Consider the following 20030-nt stretch of genomic DNA (forward strand, 5'->3'; position numbering starts at 1 on the left):
TGTTCTCCACTTATCACTTTTGCCATAGTCAGGATTTTTCCCATTACAAATCCCGCGTATTTTATCCAGGAACTTGAGGGAACCTTGACAACAAATCTGCACCACGAGGAAAGGGAGAAATAATAGAAAAGTGGAGCTCACAACAACAACAAATCACTCATTAAGTGACAAACCAGACCTCCATTTCATTCATCCCTCTGCTGGTGTGGGTGCCTTTCCAAATAAAAAATGTGCATCACTGATGTTCTCAGCTGCAGCAAACATTTTCCTACATAACAAAACTCCTTTGAGTTCATGCTCAGGATATGACTCTAACAAAAGCAATTTTAAAATGAACCTTCTGTGACTCTCACCTTGATCATTTTATTGTTTGCTACCCTCTGCTGGCTTTTTTCCTTTGTCACATCGAATTGAAGCTGCTGATTTTCACTGTGGAAGCCTTCCATAAGGGTGGTTTACATGGTTTACTAAGTTCTTACATCTCCACTGTCATGGACAAGGACTTTCATCCAGATCACCAGTTTCGGTGAAAATTCTAAAACCCAAAAACTTCCAGGAGTGCAGCAATTACACTTCCTCAGCTCTCCTGTATGCAGCAGCAATTCATTGAGTCTGATGCTTAGATATAGCAACTGTGCCCATTTTTCTGACTTCTTGAGTAAAAAATACAAAAAATCCTCCATATATTTCCACACCATTTGGGTGAGAGCTCCATGTGCCCTTGATCTCCACATTCCTCTGAAACATTTTTCTCATTCATGATGTGTATGGATCTGAGGGAGAAAAAAAAAGTGGACATCTTACAGAAAATTAGGTAATCTTGACAGCAAACAGACCTTTCAATGGAAAACTGCAGGGGGAAGATATAGTTTGCAGCTGCAAATACATCACACTTGAAATCACAGGTAAAATAATTTCCCTGCAGTGTATGGCTGTTCCCAGAAAATTGTGTTTAGCCCTGAGACTCTCATTATTGAGAAGAGTTGTAAATTTGAGAGAGGTCAGTGCAAAGCCACTGATATGATTAAAGTGGGCTGGAGGCATTGACTTATGAAGAAGATGAAAAGATCTAAATAAACATGGTCTGGCTGTGGAATGCTTTAAAGGCACCAAGATAACCATTAACAAATAGCTGAAGGATATGAAAACTAAGTTGAGAAAAGATATATCTCAGGTACCACAAAGGAGAATAACCAAAACTAATGAGATGAAAATTAAGCAAGGAATAGTCTAAGCCAAGTGTCTGGATAAGCTCCTAGAAGTGAAATGCATCATGCCATGGATCACTCCCTTGGGTATGATGAAAAACCTATGGGCTGAAACAAATAGAGCTGGAGAGACAAAATTGGAGTGGTTGAACAAAGGATTTAACCCTGCCTTTTTAGAGAAGGAGGACAAAATTGTACAAATAGGTCTTTTTCAACTATAATATCTCTGAATTGCTGTGGAGATACCTCAGCCATTAATGAAATTCTATTGTGAATGAATCTGCTTGTGCCTGTCAGAGGAAGCATCATGGAGTCTGTGACTGGCTTAGCTTCAGATTCACAGAAGTTTTGTGTCCACTGCCGCTGGGCAAAATGCATCATGCCAAATTTTTCATTCCTCAGTGTCCACAGTGGCTCTTCTTTGTAGGACTGTTCTCAATTCATTCTTTCCACTGTCTGAACTGGTACTGGGGATTGCCCTAACCCAGGTGCAGCATCTCCCACTCAGTGGTAGGAGGTGGAGGAAGATGAAGACCTCTGTTTTAATTAAGGGTCTAAGAGCAAACTCTTCACCCACACCCTTTCCTGGGGTCTCAGCTGCCTGTGTCCAAACAGCTCTGATACGGCACAGCTGTATGACCTGGGATCAGCCAGCTATGGTGCCAGAAATCCCTCTGGGACACCCCACGTGGGGATACCATCCTCGGCAGATGTGTTTCAGCTCAGACCTCTGCACGTGCTCCTTGCTGGAGCTGGGATGCTGGCAGCCTGGTGCCCCAGCCTTTCCACCTCACACCCTTGGGACTTCCCACAGTGGTCACAGACCGGTGGAGCCAGTGTGAGTCTGTGTAAGGGGTGTCCTTGGCAGGAGACACGAGGCCTGGCCTTACTGTCTCCTGCCTTGCAGACCAATGCTTAAGCTCCTAGGGAAGGATGGAGGCATTTCTCAAGCAGAGAATTTCTCAAGACAGGAATTCAATCCCGTTCACTGGTCACTTCAATGAAAACAATGGACAGAACACTTGTGATTTTGAGGCCTTTGCACCCAAATCCTCAGAGTTATGCTGAAGCTCAGCTCCCAGTGTTTTTAGTTGTGTTTTGCCCTTAGAAAATCCTGACCTAAGTGAACTGCCCAAACTCAGGTGTGCAGCCTGTTTTAGAGAGAGGACTTAAAATTAACCTGCGAGATCCCAACCTCCTGATGGAGCCAGTGGACTTCCCTGTCTTTAAAATGGAAGACTGTCTTGATGTGGACCTCCAGACATTCTTCTCAGTTTCCTCGTTGTGTGCTGCGGCTGTCAAAATAAATTTTTACAAACAATCATGAGAGATGAATCTCAGTTTCCTCATTACAGACAGTGACGCTTCCTGCTGTGATCAGCAAGATGCCCACTCACTTTTTGATAGGTTATCTGTTCTGAAAACAACATGCTTCCAATGTAGAATCGCAGAGCCAAAGGGGAAAGGGTCAGACAGCAATTTGCAAACTTAAAACAAAAAGTTAAAAAAAAAAAAAAAACAACAAAAAAAAAAAAAAAACCAAAAAAAAAATCCCACCAAAAAACAAACAACAAAAAACCCCCAACAATAAACCCAACCATTATCTGTTATATACTGAAGTCATTATCTGTTTTACAGCTATAAAAAAGTACATTAAAATGTCCCAGCCTGCTCATAGCCAGGTCATGATTTGTTGGTGCCTGAGAGGCCAGCTCAGTGCAGTCTGACAGGTGTTTAGGTCAGGGTGAAATATGACATCGGTGCTCCCACTCAGAGGCTGGTACCAGCTCTGGATGATTTGCAAAATGAGGATCTCTTTGCAAGGTTTTGGTTTTGACAGATGAATAGCCCATCCAAGATTTTTCATTGCTAGGGCATCAAAGAGATTGCCCCATTTATGGTGCTTTCTGCAACCTACAGGCATTTTAATCAGTTTTCACTGGCATTTTAACAAACTGAGTTTGCCTTCGGTATCTCAGATACTGAGATCTGCACACATCTTCAGAGCAGAAACAAGAGGAAAGAAAAGAGAAAACACAGAGTCCTGCAAATTTCCCAGAGATGAAGTTATGCACAATGAAACTATTCCAGAGTAAAAGGCAGAATAAAAAGGTAATGACATCCTGCAAACACCAATAAATTTATTAAAATTTTACACCTTCAGGATGGATTAAGATTTAAGCTTTTGGTGCTGGTACACCTAAATCCACAGAGTTTTCCCCTCAGGCTGATCAGACTCCAGATTATGCCTCTGTCACCTGTCTCTTAGTTGTGACACCCTGAATGCGAGGTAGAAGTCTTTGGAAAACAGAAAGCACTATTTAAATCAGAAAATACAATTCAGCACTCTGTGGAAGCCCACAACAAAGTACTTCAAAGTGCACATAGATTGTGCAACATATGCATGAAATGAAGATTTTCCTCTATTCTTATAGGAACTGGCCTCCTAATAAGAGAAACATGGTATTTCTAATGACACAGGGTCATTTGCCATCATGTTGGAGCATTGAGGTCCTGCTGAAAGAACAAATTATCAACTGCAAGAGACAGCTTTGCTTTGATTTTTTTTTTTAATTAAGAATTTCAAAGTACAAATAAGGATTAAGCTTCCTCCTAAGGTTTCTCTGAACAACTCCAAGAGGGCTTTTTTCATCTTTGCTTTCATTGGAATTATTGGTAGATAACCTGTAAATAGATTGAAGTATCTTTTCCCAGGAAAAATCACATCAAGTCCAGTGTATGAAATATCCCAGTTACACCAGCAGAGTTAGAAAAAAGGGGATAAAAGACTTCTCAGTTGCAAACTTGGTTTTTATTTTAGGAAATCTGTATCACTTCATTACACATGATCAGTTTTAGCACTTTAACTCTTCTGACTTTCTCCCCCATCCCACTGTGGGGAGTGACTGAGTAGGTGGGCTGGGTTGAGCTGCTGGCCAAGGTTAAACCAAGGCAGATGCTCAACCAGAGAGGTCTCAAACACAGCCCAGTGATGCTGCTCTTGCTACCAGGCCAATATGAATGACCAAAGCCCTCTGAGTCCCATCACACAGATAGGATTTGTATCTGTCTCACTGTCCATCCCCTGAGATATCACTGTCCGGCCTGGATGTGGGAACAGTGCCCAAGTCCCTGCTCCAGCCCAGGCAGACACCCTCTGCTCTCCCCCAGACACCTCTAGTCATCTCTCCCCAGGACATCAGGCGGGTCAGGTGTGATTCAAACCCATGCTGACAGCCCCAAGGCACCTTCTCCATCCCATACCCAGGAATGTGCTCCATGGTTTTCCCAGGCACCAAGCAAAGCTGGGAAGCTTAGGGCTCCCCCTACAGCTGACTCCTTGGACTTCTTGGAATGGGGGTGCAACATTCACCTTTGGTCACAAGGGTCATCCCTGGATGTCTCTTGCCCTGCAGAGGAACTGGCCAGGTCTCAGCACCCATAGATGAAATCCATCATGTCCATACTGTTCCACTGACCCAGGGGGAGGTTGTCTACAGCCTGACGTTGCTTCCAGCCATCCCAGCTTGATGCTCACCCAGACCCTGAACAGCCTGGTCTAGTGGGAGGCGTCCCTGCCAATGGCAGAGGGAATTGAGACTGGATATTCTTTAAGGTCCCTTCCAACCCCTTAATGTTCCATGGCTCTGTGACTCTGTGATTGAGTACCTCTGGCTTCGGTGCCTGCTGTCACACCAAATCAATTAACATTTTAATCACAGCATCAATAACTTAGATATAGGACAAATGAGACTGCAGCATGTTTATTTCTCCCTCATAAACAGAGATTAATAATAATTGAAATATTTCTTGATAGAAAGAACAATGATTTGGGGATAGAAGGGTGTTAGTCTTCTTATTAGAAATAAATGTACAGGTACTGTACAAACATACCCACTAAAACCATTAAATGGAGAAGACACAGAGCTCAATAAATGCTGAACAATTTTTCTCTTTAATTTATTGTATTTTCCTTTGTTTTGGGAGTTATTCCTCAACTATTTCTAAGCACTGCCTGAGTACTGCTCCAGATACCCCTGGAATAATTGTATTAATGTCTGTCTTCAGAACAGCTGGACAAGGGCTACTACCAACAGAATTCATCAATTGTTACTTAGGTCTCCTCAACATTTTTTTTCCTGTGGAAGTTCACTCTCTACAATCTTTTACCTTTTTTCATAATTCATGGATCAAGAGCAAGCTTTTACTTTCACACCAAGTGAGGTGATATTTATATCATACTTTTTTCTAGTGTCTGGTAATTTGGCACTGGTCATCTACATATGTGGCTTTTCTCATTGATTCAGTTTTAAAATACACGTTTTCCCCTTTTTTGTCTCTATTCTTGATAGGTTTCTTTCACTCTAACACTTAAACCCCACTAATTTACAATATCCCTGTTATAAACTGGAAAAAACCCACTTTTTTTTTTTAACTTCTTTTTTTTATCACAGAAAATCCACATTCATGTGTATATGTTATAGTTCATATGAAGTACAGTTCATTTTAGGTAACTTGACTGACTTTTTTGAACATAAATTTTTTGATGTTGTAAATCTATTCAGACTTAGGGTCTGGCAGTACTTTTAGCATCATCTTGATGTGACAAATTCAAGATAATTGAGTTTGTGGCAACAAATAGCCACAGTTACTGCGATACCAAACGTGTCAGCACTACCTTATCTGCCTGAGAGAGCTTTTGATCTCCAGATTACAGCAGTCCCTTCTCACTTTTGATACAATTGCCTACCATGTACAATAATTTATAAATACTAACTCCGCCCTTCCTTTGTTGAGCGTGCAAAACTGCTTGCTTGAAACACAAAAAGGCAGTAGCAAACTTGTCTCTTGATCGCTGAGCTCTGATTTCTTCGGTCATTTTGAAACATCAAAGAGACTTTTTGCCTCCAGCCTTCGCCATTTGTTTCTGTAAAAGTGGCATGTTCTTGTCCCTTGCTGACCTCCTCTCTGCCGCCAGGTCTTTGTCTGTTATTTTTGTTGGGATCTCTTTGGTTTCTGACAGCGCTGCTGCTGCTCTGTGAGGGCTTTCCTGAGTATCAAGTACATTGCCATGGCACAGACTGGGGAGCCTCCAGTCAGCTTCTAATTCATTTTCACTGGGGAAACTGAAGCCATGGAGGAATTCTGGCTCAGCCTTATTCAGAAGTCTTCCAGAAAGAAAGTACACTAACTTCACAAGAAGTCACCAAAACCACCAGATCAGGGCATGTAGCAGAAAGAAACCTGCTTTTCCCCTCCACTCCACCAAAATGGCTGTAAATAGAGGAATCGTGTAAGAGAAGGTGACCCAGAAATGTGAAAAGCAGTGGAGGCCTGGCCTTTTGATTTCACTGGTGCCTTTTCCAGGGCTACCTAAAATCAGAGGCTAGACAAAATTAAGAGAATAAAAAGGACATATATTAATGAAATGCCTTCAGTTACATTTCAGGGAGACAAAGCCCGTCCAGGGGCTACACCCAAAATGGACTATAAGTCACAGGTGTTCACACTTTTATAAGTTTGGTCCATTTGCATATTGGGGGTTAATGTTCCAGTTACAGCTTCAGGAAATGAAGTCATTTACCCCAAGTTTTCTCCCCCCCAACTCACTTTCGTTTACATTTCTTCAGGCCTGAGACAGTGAGGTGTCCTTGATTCCCAGGCCTAGGGAGGAATTGTTCTGTCTGACCAAAATGGGAAAGCATTAGCTAGCACTTTATATAGAGTTGAGAAGTTATACACCAAAGAACTGCAGGATCACAAATATGTGAAAAATATAAAAGCCTAAATCCTAAAGCATCACCTTCTGCAATGAAGCAACTCCAAAACCACAACCAGCTGAGGAGGAGGACTCTGTTCCTGTGGGATGTGCAGCTTCCATCTCTCATCCTTGACAAAATCTCCTGGGAGGGCAAAGATGCACAGATTTCAGGGAAAGAACAAAGTTCTCCCTTTCCAGGTGAAAAATTCATGTGGTTTTAGGCAGCCATCCCCACCATAACAGGATGCTCCTGAATTATACAGAAGGGAACAGTTCAAACTCTATCTCTGTGTTCTGAATAACAATGATTTACAAATTTAGCTTTTGTCCTCAATGTGTAAGGAAACAATTCTGCCACATCTGTTCTCTGCAAAATTATTCTTCCCACCTTGCTGATATAGGCCCCAGACTGAAATATTTACTGCCTTTCAATGACCAATTCTTAATAACACTGACAGGACAGGATGAGCCTAAAGGTCTTTTCCAGCCTAAAAGATTGTATGATTTTATCCTATGCATTTTCCAAAGAATTAACTGTGTGTAGAAATACATCTTTAATTGTGAGATGGAAGGTTTGAGCAGCAGAAGGGTCTTGATTCAAATCAGTCCTTTCAGTACCTTGCCAATATTCCAGGTAACATGCTAAAAATAAAACATTACTAAGTTATAAACTTAAGCATATACTAAGAAATAGCCCCAATACAAGGGTTTATTAATGGAAAACATCATCACCACACACCAAAATATTATAAGTGATGTGTAATATTGTGATGGCTGAGGATGGATAATCCTCACAAATATTCTGAAAAGCAGTATAAAGGTTCCTCATTGTCTCTAGATCTGACATCATTTTTTAATAGTGGCAAGAGCCTTGTTAAACTGAATGTCCCCTAGTTTTTCTGAGACACTAGTGTAAAAAAACAGCAGGAGGGGAACTGTATTTCATGAAAACCTAAACAGGGTGTGGAGAGTTAACAGGAAATGGGAGACAGCAGAGAGTTTCAGCCCACATCACCAGTCAAACATCAGATCATCCAGATTTCCCTGCTCCAGAGGAAATTAAGATGTTTATCAAGACATTTACCATTTACCAAAACCTCTACTTTGTTTTTAGGCAAATACCAGCTGTTTTAGTTTACATTAATGTATTTTTCTGTGTGTTTATATTTTTTTTCTTAAAGAATTAAAAAAAAGTTTTAAAAAAAGAGAGTGACTCATGAACAGATGCCATTTTGGACATTGAGTTCTCCTGAGAACACTAGAAAATCAGGGAGGAATTGTAGAGTCCTGACCAGGGCAGTGGCATTAACACCTTCAGCCTTCCTGAAAGCTCTTTGCCATCTTTTCATTTCACTGAACATCCCTCAGTTCTCCTATGAGGGAAGGAAAGGGTCTCAGTTCCCTCTGTTGCTCCATCTTCTCGGGTTTTTTTCTCCTATGGCCAAAATTCCTTTACACACTCAATAATTCAAGCCTTTTCCATTGTTTCAAGCTCTCTTCATGTGAAAAATCCTCTGACATCTCAAATGATGTGCTTTATACTTGAATCTTTATTTAAGACAGGATGACCTTAATATAAAGATTTTCTCTCACTTTTATTTATGAGAGGGCTATGAGAGTTAATACTTGTTCAAGCTTTAAGCACTATTTTTATGTAATGAAAACAAGGCTATAAATAAAAATAAAACAAGCTGTCATTTCTCACCTTTAAACCAAACAAAGGGTAGTCAGACACCAAGCTTGCACACTTGTAGCATTTTCCCTGACATTCTTGAAGCATTAAGCACAGAAATAAAGATAATACATCTATACATGTAACAGCAATACTGAAATTCCATTTTGTTCTACGTATTTTCCCTGATATAACCCACTCAGTTCTTTGCTTCTTTAACCACCGCGGCCCAGCTTAGCAGATGTTCTCACTGAGTTTTTCTCCTGTGAGGCATAGGTCTTTCTCCAGAGTGATCACAGCTATTTTATAACCCATCAAGGTATATGAAAAATTCAGGTAGTTCTAACGAGTGTTAAGTGAGCTTCCAAGAAGAAATGCCTGTGAAATTCATCTGAGAACAGAACTGGCTTTATCTGATATTTCAGTGCCACCTTGCCAGCAGCTGTTCAATATTTTCATATATGCCATTTGCCCTCACCAGAGCATTAGGCTTCCACTTTTCTGGTCTAATTACACAGGCTTTATATTTTGATTTTTCACTATTTCAAGGTCAGTCATTCTCCCATAGGATCTTTTCAGTTTATTACTAATCTGATGTCATTTCAATGCCTACCTACAGAGGAAAACTAAAACTGAGCCATTTAAAGTGCTGTAGCTGGTTTTCAAGTTGTTTCAATGAAAGAAACCAAAGTATTTAATTTCTGTTAAATCACAGGTATATTGAAGTCCATCTTTCTGATATTGGAAACTGTAGTATGGGCCATATATTGTCATGCAGGATTCTTCCAATTCACCTTCCTCCTGGGACTGTGGGAACAAACCCCTTTGCCCAAACTGGAGCTCTGCCCTTCCTCTCATACAGATTCCATGCTGCACAAATAATCAAACATCCACCAGGACAAACACCAGCATACAGATGTTTCACCCAGACACCTAATAGTCTGGAAAAATTTTTCCCTTTCAGTAATAACCAATAAAACTGGAAAATGGAGGCAGATCCACATCTGTACATTCAGGGGGCATGTGTGCAACTGTTTTTATCAATGTGCTGTGATGGTTCTGACACTGTAATGCTTCTCTTTCCCAAAAAAATACTTAAACAGTTGGTGAGAACAGACATGGGATTGTGTCAGCTGTGGTGAGAACACTTGCCTGAAAGGTGTGAAAGCTTAATTATTTATTCAAAGCACTAGGCTTCAGTGGGAGACCTGACCAAGCTCTCCTCCCACCTCTTCCCTCGATCTCCAGAGCAAGATGCAGACATTCATCAGGGAAATGCAGGTTCATGTCCTTCAGGAAATCAGAGAACTCCATCTGAGCAGTTGCTCTACCTCAGTAGCACTTGACATCTCCACCTGTTGACTTTAACCCACATTTCTTTCTTATTTTTGTAAGTAATGCTTGCACTGGATAAAGTAATTTTGTGAGAGTGGAGCCTTTTCCTCCAGGGAAAATGTAACAAATTATGGCTTCATTCACCATGACTTATTTTTTGCTCAAATATCCAACTCAAAAGTCAAATTTAACCCTGCCACTGCTCATTCTTTTTCCACCTTCTCTCATTAAACTAACAAAACTGACTGTAGATTTATTAATCAAAATTAAGATCTGCTGTCATATCTACTGTGGAATTTACAATCAAAAATTATTTTTAACTGATACAGGGTAGCCAAAAAGGACCCTTTTTAAACTTCATGTTATCTCAATGAAGCAGATGAACAACACAGGGCAATCAGTAGATGTTTAAAGTTTAACTGTGAAAGTATGGGGAAAAAAACTTGACCTGGTGTGAAAAATATTATGAATAATTACAAAGCACAATCTCATGAACTGCAGAAAAGGTTGTGAATGATGCCTGTGAAAAACCTCAATGCATGCAAACAGTTAACACCATTTTTAAACTGCAGTATACAAGAAGTGCTCCTTCTGTTCAACTGGGACGCAAAACATTGGTGAAGTGCCTTCAGGAAGAGGAAGATAGGGAGGAAAAGGGGTAACTTCAAGACTTAATATTTTCAAGGGAAATCAGCACAGAAGAGAAATGAGCCAGGAAAGTAACTGGGAAAGGTTAAGATTGGTGATCCAGAAAAAGCTACATATATTTGAAGTGAACATCTGACCTGAGAGGGAGTAACTGCTCAGGAGAACAAAGCAGAGGCAAGGAAAGGGTAGGAAAATCCTTCAGACTGATACTGAGATGCATCATGTTGCTCATTATTAGTTTCCAGCATGCCCTCCTGGGTGAACCTAAGCCAGCACCCAAATTTGGCAAAGCTTCAAACATTACTGTCTGAAGTTTGCTGTTTGACATAAAGCAGGATCTTTAAGTGCAGCCTGAAATTTCCAGCACCAGTTTTCCAGGCACTTGTTGCAGGACAAGGATGTCCACCCAGCTAGACACCCACATGAGATGCTCCAGGTGCTGAGAGAAGTTTAATTACAGAGCTCTCTCCAAACTGGAATTGCCTCCACAATGACATATACAGCTTTATTTGCTGGTTAACATGCCCAGTACAGCAAAAAATGTTCTTGGAAGTCCTTGGAAGTATTTGGTTCAGTGGCCTCCCCTTCACACTGCAGGGTGGCTGCACCTTCAAACCCTTCCACGCTCACAAAATCTGTCTCACTGCAAGCACAGACCTCCAACTTCCAGCCAGAGATGCACATTTGCTTCCTACATCCCCTGGAATTTTTGGCAGTGCACTGTTCCATGAGAGTTCACTCCTCTGGTGACCCTCAGAAGAAGCCATGGAGCTGAAATGGAACAGGCAATTCTGCTCAGCAACAATTACCTGTCACCATTCTAAGAAAAATCACCTTGTGAGTGATTATCCATTGAGCAAATAGCACTCCTGCGCTGGTTTTCAGCTGCAGCATCCAGACCTCTTCAACCTTTCCTTCCTCGAATCAAGTTGCTCTTAATTTCTCACCTTAATTTCTCACCTATAGACCATAAATTTCTCACCTGTAGACTACAAATTTTTCGCCTGTAGACCACAAATTTCTTGCAGCACATCCCAAGACCAGCTGATTCTGGTAGGACACATATTTTCACATACACAAAGATACTAGATACCACATTTGCTAGATTTTTTTTAAAGTCCATTTAAGGCCATACTTTGGAAATTTTTCAGACTGAATTTTTCTTGTTCTGTGAAAGCACTAAGTTCATTTTCTTGTGAAATAAGTTCAATTGGTATCAATATCCTTTACAGAAAGTAAACCTATGCAGCCATCAAGAAAAGTAGGTCTCATAAAAAAACGTGTGAACACCAATCTAATCCTAGCCAGCCTGCACCAGTTGCTCTTTCTGCCTTGAAATTGTGAGACCAAGATTACACCATTTAATTTTATTGCATACTTAAAGATGACAGCAGCAATTTGCACATCACCTTGAAAAAAAGCCACTATATGAACAAGGGATATTTGGTATGAGATTATGTGATAAAGCAACTTCCAAGTCAATGCTGCAGGTCCAAAAATAAGACACAGGTTAAATATAAGTAGCTAAATTCAAAATCAGATGCCTATCAGATGGTAAATTCTACCTTCTCTACCTGCTCAAGCCAGTACCCTCATTCTGATTTTGTGTTGCCAAATTCAAGCATTTGCATTATCTCTCCCTGGATCACATCACAGAACTGACCACTAAATCCATTCAGGGTGCATTTCGCTGGTTGTGCACTTTTAGTTTTCCACCAGGCAGCAGAAACAACTGCCTCTCACTTTACTGTGAATCAGCATCAAATTGTACACAGATAGGTGTACTTTTCTTTATATTTTATGTTTTAACTCAAGACACTGTACAAGGAGTTAAGTGGCTTCAGAAGTAAAAATCTGGTTTTTAATGAAGAAATAGTTAGATAAATCTGCAGAAAACATGGAAATTTTAGATTATGCATGCAAAACCCACTGAATTCTTTCACCACTATGGATCAGATCTACCTATAAAATTCAATAATCCTGCTGCACCCATTACCTCATAAACACTACTTTTTTAAACAACATACTTTTCTGGTTCCCTAAATTGGAAATTTAGAACCAGAACTTCCTTAGTAAACTAGGATTTTTTTTTTTTTTTTTTTTTTTTTTTTTTTTTTTTTTTTTTTTTTTTTTTTAATTAACGCTCTTCCTTTGTAGTCCCTAATACTGGAAAATTGCGACCAAGATCAGTAAGTATTCTGACTAAAAGAGGCAGAAGAATTTTGGTTTATTGTTTTATTAGAGGAATGTAGATAATATAAAATTCAATATCTAGAAACCTACTTCTTTCAGACTGGGTTTCTGTCCAGTGTATTACACAGCTCCCTTAATGTGCAGGACTCAAAAATCTCCTGGTGTGAAGAAAATAATGTAACAGTTAAGTTATTCACTAAATACTTAAAAATACAACAATGTTGCCCTCATTATTCATCCTTATTCTAAGACCTTGCTGTCACCATAAATTTTTTTTCACTGCTAAAAAGAGGTATAATTCTTTTCACCAACTGCTTTGGTCACAAAGGCCCCCTCAGAAAATGAAGACTGAAAAAGAAACTGTTTAATATCTCTTGGCATTATCCAACAATGCACAAAGAATTGGACAAAAAGGTAATATTAGATCCACCTGAAAATTACTATATGATGCAGGAAAGAACTAAAGAAAGAGGTTTTTATTGACTGTGGCATTTTTCCACAGAATACTTCATTGGCGAGGACAGAAATGCTGTCAGGTTCAAAAAAAGATATGCACACACATATACATAGCAATTACTTTTAAAAGCACAAACAAAACAAAAATTTCAAAAATGGCTTTTTGGGTATTTTAGGAAGACATTTAGGTATTTATTTGTGATGCCATGAAAACATCACTGTGATTATTCACTGACGCAAAATAGCATAAGAGTAACTTTTTTGTTTGTTTGTTCATCTGTTTGTTTGTTTGGCTTGGGTGGGTTTTTTTAAAATCTAAGCTGTTTTTTTACAATTTGTCCCCAGCTCAGCTAGTTATTAGCCTACTGCTTATGGTGAATGGTTCATGATGCAGCTTGAAAGGAGCTGAGACTCTGAAGATAGGAAACCCTTTTTTAAATACTCCAATCCTCTTTATAGATCAGAGTGAGGGTTCCTGTGGCTGGAACTCTGCAGGGTTATATCCTGAACTGCTATTTTACTCTGTATCCTCGAGAAATGACAGAACCCCTCTATTCATTCTGTGTTTTGACCAGCAAGGCTTCATCACCATTTTTTTATTTTACTTTACCATTTCTGATGTGTTTAACTCTGCTTCCTTTCTTCTAGATTCTCTGCAGGGCAGTAAAATGAGCCTTTTAAAACAGATAAATTCTCATATTGCTAAAGATGTACCCTTTGCATTTATTGCAAAAGTATGAGGAAAGCTGGGCTAAGCTGAAAGACTTTTACTATGTAGGACTTGATTTTTAGTAATGTAGCATAGCTCACAACTGTAAAACTTCAGCATTCCAACAGCATTTGGTTCTCCTCATATGAATGGTTTCATAGATTATAACTCAGAATTTATGCAGGTGAAGTTAATTTCAGCACTGGTGAATAAGATTTTTCTCTCATTTAAACTGTTTTTCTTAAATAACCATCCTCATTTAAAAGGGAAAAATTCTCTGAATCTGGTCTCTTTAAGACCCTTTTTCTAACTTTGCTCAGAAGATATATTTCCACATGAAAAGGTAAATCATTATTTTCTTATTATATTGATTTTCCACTTACTGTGACAGCAAAGATTTTCAGTCTTCCTAAAAAAGAAAATAAAGAAGGATCAAAGTCAACACATTTTTGTAACCTGATGAAATTTTCCACACTGAATCATACAAGAAATTAAAACCAACAGTCTACAGCATTTAAAGTCATGGTGCAAACACACCCCAGTGTACAAATGCTGCACTCCTAAACGTATAAATTCATTAAGTTCTTGGCAGCCCTATCTTATGTGTGCATATGCTTAATATATTTGTACTGACAGAGGCTCCACTTCAAAATACTCTACCAGATAGGGATCATGAGATGGTATCAAAAGTGATACACTGGATCTTGTCACAAGTTAGACAAGGTTTTCATCCCTTTTGACATTTTTTTCCAAGAACAAGTAAACAGGAAATGAGAATAACTACATCCAGCTTTCCCTCAGCTACACTGATGGAAACCCTGCACAGAGGACAAACAAAATTATTTGTGTTGACCGATCTATCTATCTATATACTCAAATAATGAGTACTAATTCTAGTAAGTCTCAAAAAAACACCATGAAAGTCACACTTGCAGGTAGAAACACTACTGTAAAAAAGGAGCATTCTATTACCACAGAAACCTCCCTGCAGAAAATGTGTTAGTAGGCTCAAAAGACAAAGTGACTGCTTCCTTTGCAGGGAACCATGTTAGCCATCACTTCCAAGCAGCAGCACAATAAGTTCCACCAGTAGATATGGAATTGCCAGGACAGTTCATGACAACCCATCAAACTCCTTGGAGAAAATATTCCTGGATATCCAGGACACAAAAACCTTAGTAGAATTCAAGGCAACAATCAGAAGTGCCTTTTAAGCTATTCAAATGGCAAAACCTCTAAGATACCTTTCACAAGTTATCTCTCATAAAATATTTTTCAAGTATTAACCCCTCTCATTTGAGACACATCCCATGAGAAACCACAAAACAGTACTCAAATAAAGAACTGATATCAGAGCTTCTCATGGTTATTTAAAGATATCCTAGCTATAATTGAAGCCAGGGAGCTACAATCAAGATGATCCTTATTAAAATTACCTAATGAGATTTGACAGAACATGAATTTAAGCCTAAATACCAACAATGTCATGCTGTCAGCAAATGAAATATAATAACTGAAAACTGTTGCATTTGATTTAAGGCTCTATCATGCAAAACGAGAAAAGGGGTCACCCTAAACCTTCAGGGAATCTGTTCTTACAGAAATTTTAATTTTGCACACAACCCCTGGGAAGCAAAAATAATGAAGTGCCTTGCTCAGAGATGTAAGAGGTGCACTAGTCACACACTGACAGCATTATGGTTCATGTTACCTCATCTACCTACACGGAATATTCAGCTGAAAGACCTGATAATTGGGACTAGATGGTGTGCTCCTCTACTCACACTGGAAGTCCTGCTTCAGTGGGCCTGAGCAAGTGCTAATAATTTCCCCAGAACGAGTGGAACACTAAGCCTGTCTCTTGTTTCAGTCAGATACGGAAGGAATGGGGTTTGTACATCGCTAGGTGTAATACAAGAGCTCCTTGCAGAACATGGTAGCTGTAAAATAAGTTAGGGTGAGCCAGTAACTCTTTAAAGAAGTCTCTGGATGAGCTCCTGACAGGAACTTGTAAATGAAGACATCTGAGCCTTTTGGACGAAGTGGGAATGCCAAAAATATTCACCCATCCGAACCTTGGAGTGTATTCACAAATCCAGGCAACCCCACTCACTAAAAAAATCGACCCTAAAATGTGTGACACTGTGTCAGTTCCACACGTTCCTGGGCCAGCTGGCCTCAAAGTGTGAGCCTTGAGAGCTCTCTGCCTCTGGATACCAGCTGTATTTTTGCCCTGGTGTCCTCTGCCTTCCTGAAAGCCAGGTGGTTACTGGCTCCTGCATGGGATCTGCGATCCAAACTCCTCCAAAGCTGAAGTCCTTAGAGGCATTATAATTTGAGTATAACTATGACTCCTCACATTTCCACATGCTCACCCAGGACAGGAGAAAAGAACTGCAATGCTGCAAACCCTGCAGCACCATCCGAGGAGGCACAGAGCAGGTCCCAGCACAAGCCAGGACTAGACACCCGTTATCCAAGGCCACTGGCACAGTCTCTGCCTGCAAAGCAGGCCCTTGGGAATGTGCCACTGGAAAGCTAAGCTGCCTCTTTTTATACTGGGACAAGCAGCTGGTTAGAAGCTGCACAGATTGCTCAGTGGACATTTTGAAGATTGGCCAAAATCTTCACTTTCAGTGCTGCCTGGGAGGACATGCAGCAGCAAGCAAAAAACCTGTTTCTAGTGGCTTGTGCTGCCCGGTAGTTCAGTCAAAAAAAGTGTCTTTTTCTGTCTGAATGGCTTGAAAGAGGGTAACACAGTCAGTTTAGCAGAATTTGTTGATGACGATCCAACACTGAGTACAAGCTACCTTAATTTTCCATGTGAAAATGTCACTCCTTGGACTCATTTCTAGTTTTGAGAGCACAACAATTGCCTAAAATCATGTGTTTCGTGGTATTAAATACCAAAAATCAGTGATGCTCACACAGATTGAAAATGCCATCTAATCTGTGTGGGAGACTGCCTGTGATCTTTGTGGGATCATACAGTCCCCACACATGGAGACATCACTGATTTTCCAGTAGTCACAGGATGTAAACTGACGGTTTCTGAGATTCAGCTGGCATTGCAGTCATATGTGTAACTTTAAAAAATGACAGCAGTAAAACCAAATCAAGTCATTTACAGGAACTGATGATTTTCTTTCAACATACCCTGAAAAATCAGTGTTTAAAAAAACAGAAGTTGGTATTTTTTGCCTTTAAAAGTCTCTTATCCACTTAAAAAATCTTATCCACTACTGAACCTGTCCAGTTCAAAGATTGCCTTCATCCTTTTATCACTTCCTAAACCAGATTTCTGCTATCTAATGGGATAAAACTTGCTCATTTTTGGGGTGTGCAGAGCACGAGGACTCACGACACCTGTAAGAGCTGCAGAAGGTATGATGAAAATGAAAAGTATTTTGCTAACTTGAGTGCTGGTGGCAGAAACTTTCCTGTTTCTGCTTATACACTACTCATTACGAAGTCTTGCTCCTCATCTTCCTTCTTCTCTTCCTTCTTGGCTTCTTGATCACACTCCACTTCTGCCCCTCCAATTCACCCCTAGGGTCTATCAGGAAAATAGAAACATGATTAAGAGCAAAACATTTTGAGCTTACAGAAGCTGAGAAAACACTCTTAGCCTGGCATGTGGAAGACACCCAACTACTTGTGAGATGCAGCATTAACAGCAAAAGAATTCTCAGAAAAGCCTGGACACGGCCCAACTTGCTAATAAGTCAAATCAGATTCCAAGGCAAGGCAGAGATAACACAGATCAGAAGACAAAAATCAATGAATATTCTGGAGAGTGCTGTGTAAAGATTGTGTGATGCAGTGCTAAGTCAAAAATGTGTTTATATGAAAATCATTCTCCTGATACAATCAGGCAAGATGGAGACCATGCAAATTCCTTTTACAGAGCCCATCTATCTATCTCCAGAGAAAGTGATTTTAGAGGAGTGATAATCTGCATTTTTTCCGTGAATTTCTTTGGGTATTCCATTTCTTAAGAAGTAGAAATGAGAATACTGTGAAAAAGGAAAAGATTATGTAGACAGGAGTAGTAAAGAGCTACAAATATCCCACTGAAACCTGACAAGCAGTCTGAAGAAAACAACCTCATAGTGTAAAGAGCCCAACTTGTAAAAAAGAAAGAGAAAACTGTGTAGACTGAGAATCTATAAATAATCTCAAATGGAAAGCTGACTGTTCAGCTGGCATAAAATAATTTCCTTTATTTTCAGTCAGTTTGGCAAAGCAATGTTTTAATATATTTTCTTTTGATTAAATATATATTTTAATGGGTGTTACTTTAGTTTTCACCATATTTGTATTTCTCTTCTGTGTTTCTCATTCTTTTTCAGTAAGAAATTTGCATGAATGTGTAGGGTTGTTTCCAGAAAAAGAACCCCATAAATAAAAGAGTATGTTCTGCTGCCTTTTCTTTACTGCAGATTTCAGTAGCTTTATACCAGTGACTCATAGCATCCACCCTGTTGAATTTTCCAAGCAGAGGAAGTTCATAACTCACATTTTTCATCTAATTATTAGTTTTTACCTTACATCTTCCTCAAGTGTGCTTCATCTCTGCTGCCTGAATCCTTTCTTTTTCCTTGATTCAGAGTGAGGCACCTCCCTGAAAAGGAAATTCAGGGTGAGTGGCCACAGGCAGAGTGAAGGAGATGTCTGGGGTGCCTTGGGGACCAGTGTCACACAGCAGATCCACTACTGATCTGCAAGACATGTGCAGGAACAATAATGGTGAAATTTGAAGACAACTGGCAATAAAAGGGGTGCTAAGAACCTAAAAGCAGTTGCATAGAGAAAATGGACTATACATTTCTCATAGAACAATAATCTTCCTGCAGGAAAATGTGCCTGCTAACACCTGATTTTTCTGACAAATCCTAAATGCACCTCACTGTGGCACTAAAGAACCTTAATTTTTATATCAGTTATGTATGTTTATGGTTTTATCTCCTTTTCGTCTCCCCTCTCAAAAAAAAGTGATGGGGACCAACTACTGTGATTTGAGTTTCAGGATGGCAGGACTTTTACAAGCTTTAACAGCAAGTCCCTCAAGAAGCGAGCAAGGCAAAATCAAACAAGTGATAAACCTGTTAAAAACAAACCCCTGAAACTCTTCCTTTCTTGCTCTTTAGGTTTATTTGGAAGATTATGCTTTAGATGCTGTTTTCCAAGTGTCCTTCTCCTCGAAGCCTGAAAAATAGCCAGTTTTAAGTGGCACCAGTGGGAGTTTCCGAAACATTTTTTAGTTGTATTCCAATGTAACGTGAATGGCAATACTCACTTTTGCAGAGAACGCCATCTTTGCATCCATATTAAAAAGGAAAATTCAAAAATCTTTCATAAAATGTTGCTAAATGTTCATTTTTTTGAGTTGTTGCTGTGGCCTGAGGTGCCAGGAATAATAATCAGCCGGCCTGTGAAGTTGCCCATTGTGACAGTGCTCCTAGGTAAAAGCAAACCTAATATCCGTTCATCTTATCTGAGCTAGGTTTAGCAAACAGCTTTCACTCTGCACCCTTTCATGGTCAGATACTGGGAGGGGGAAAAAAATTCTAAACTATGCTTGGAAGAAAGGCAATAAACATCCCTGATCACTATTATAGATACAGTTACTTAATGTTTTTCGAAGATGATGGATGTGCAAGGAGCAGCGCTCTGCATGTGGAGCAGCTCTTCAGCTGGAGTTAACTCCACATCTCTCAAAAAACCCTCCACGGGGTTGATACAGAAACATCACTATCAAAATATGCAGATTAGGCCTCCAGAAGTGTCAGAAATATATGAAATCAGGGAGGTTTTTTTTAACCTCTGTTGAGTGCTAATCAGGCAAGTTCCTTTGAGACAGTGCACTAGCTCATGTCATGCTGAGCAGAGCTTTTGGGTTTAACCCAAAACTCAAGCAGAATTGCATTTCTGTCATCAAACAACTCTTATAATTAACATTCTGTTTATTTTAAACCTATGCCTTTGCTCAACCAAATGATAACATCTCTCTAGTACTTAATACATGGAAACACACATTGCCCCAAA

At 39.7% G+C, this 20030-nt stretch overlaps 1 long non-coding RNA gene across 1 annotated transcript in view; it reads right to left on the reverse strand.

Moving 5' to 3' along the window:
• Positions 1-17458: 17458 nt before the first annotated feature.
• LOC136288964 (uncharacterized) overlaps positions 17459-20030 on the reverse strand; it is a 35789-nt gene continuing 33217 nt past the window's right edge. Inside the window, exons 2-3 of the long non-coding RNA XR_010720678.1 lie at positions 18529-18606; positions 17459-17538 (exon numbers count right to left, since the gene is read on the reverse strand). This is a non-coding gene — a long non-coding RNA (uncharacterized lncRNA). The remainder of the gene's footprint in view (positions 17539-18528; positions 18607-20030) is intronic.

The sequence above is a fragment of the Chamaea fasciata genome, unplaced genomic scaffold (assembly GCF_029207755.1).
Source record: "Chamaea fasciata isolate MVZ Bird 193981 ecotype frontalis unplaced genomic scaffold, bChaFas1.0.hap1 SCAF_4, whole genome shotgun sequence".
NCBI classification, from domain to species: Eukaryota; Metazoa; Chordata; class Aves; order Passeriformes; family Sylviidae; genus Chamaea; species Chamaea fasciata.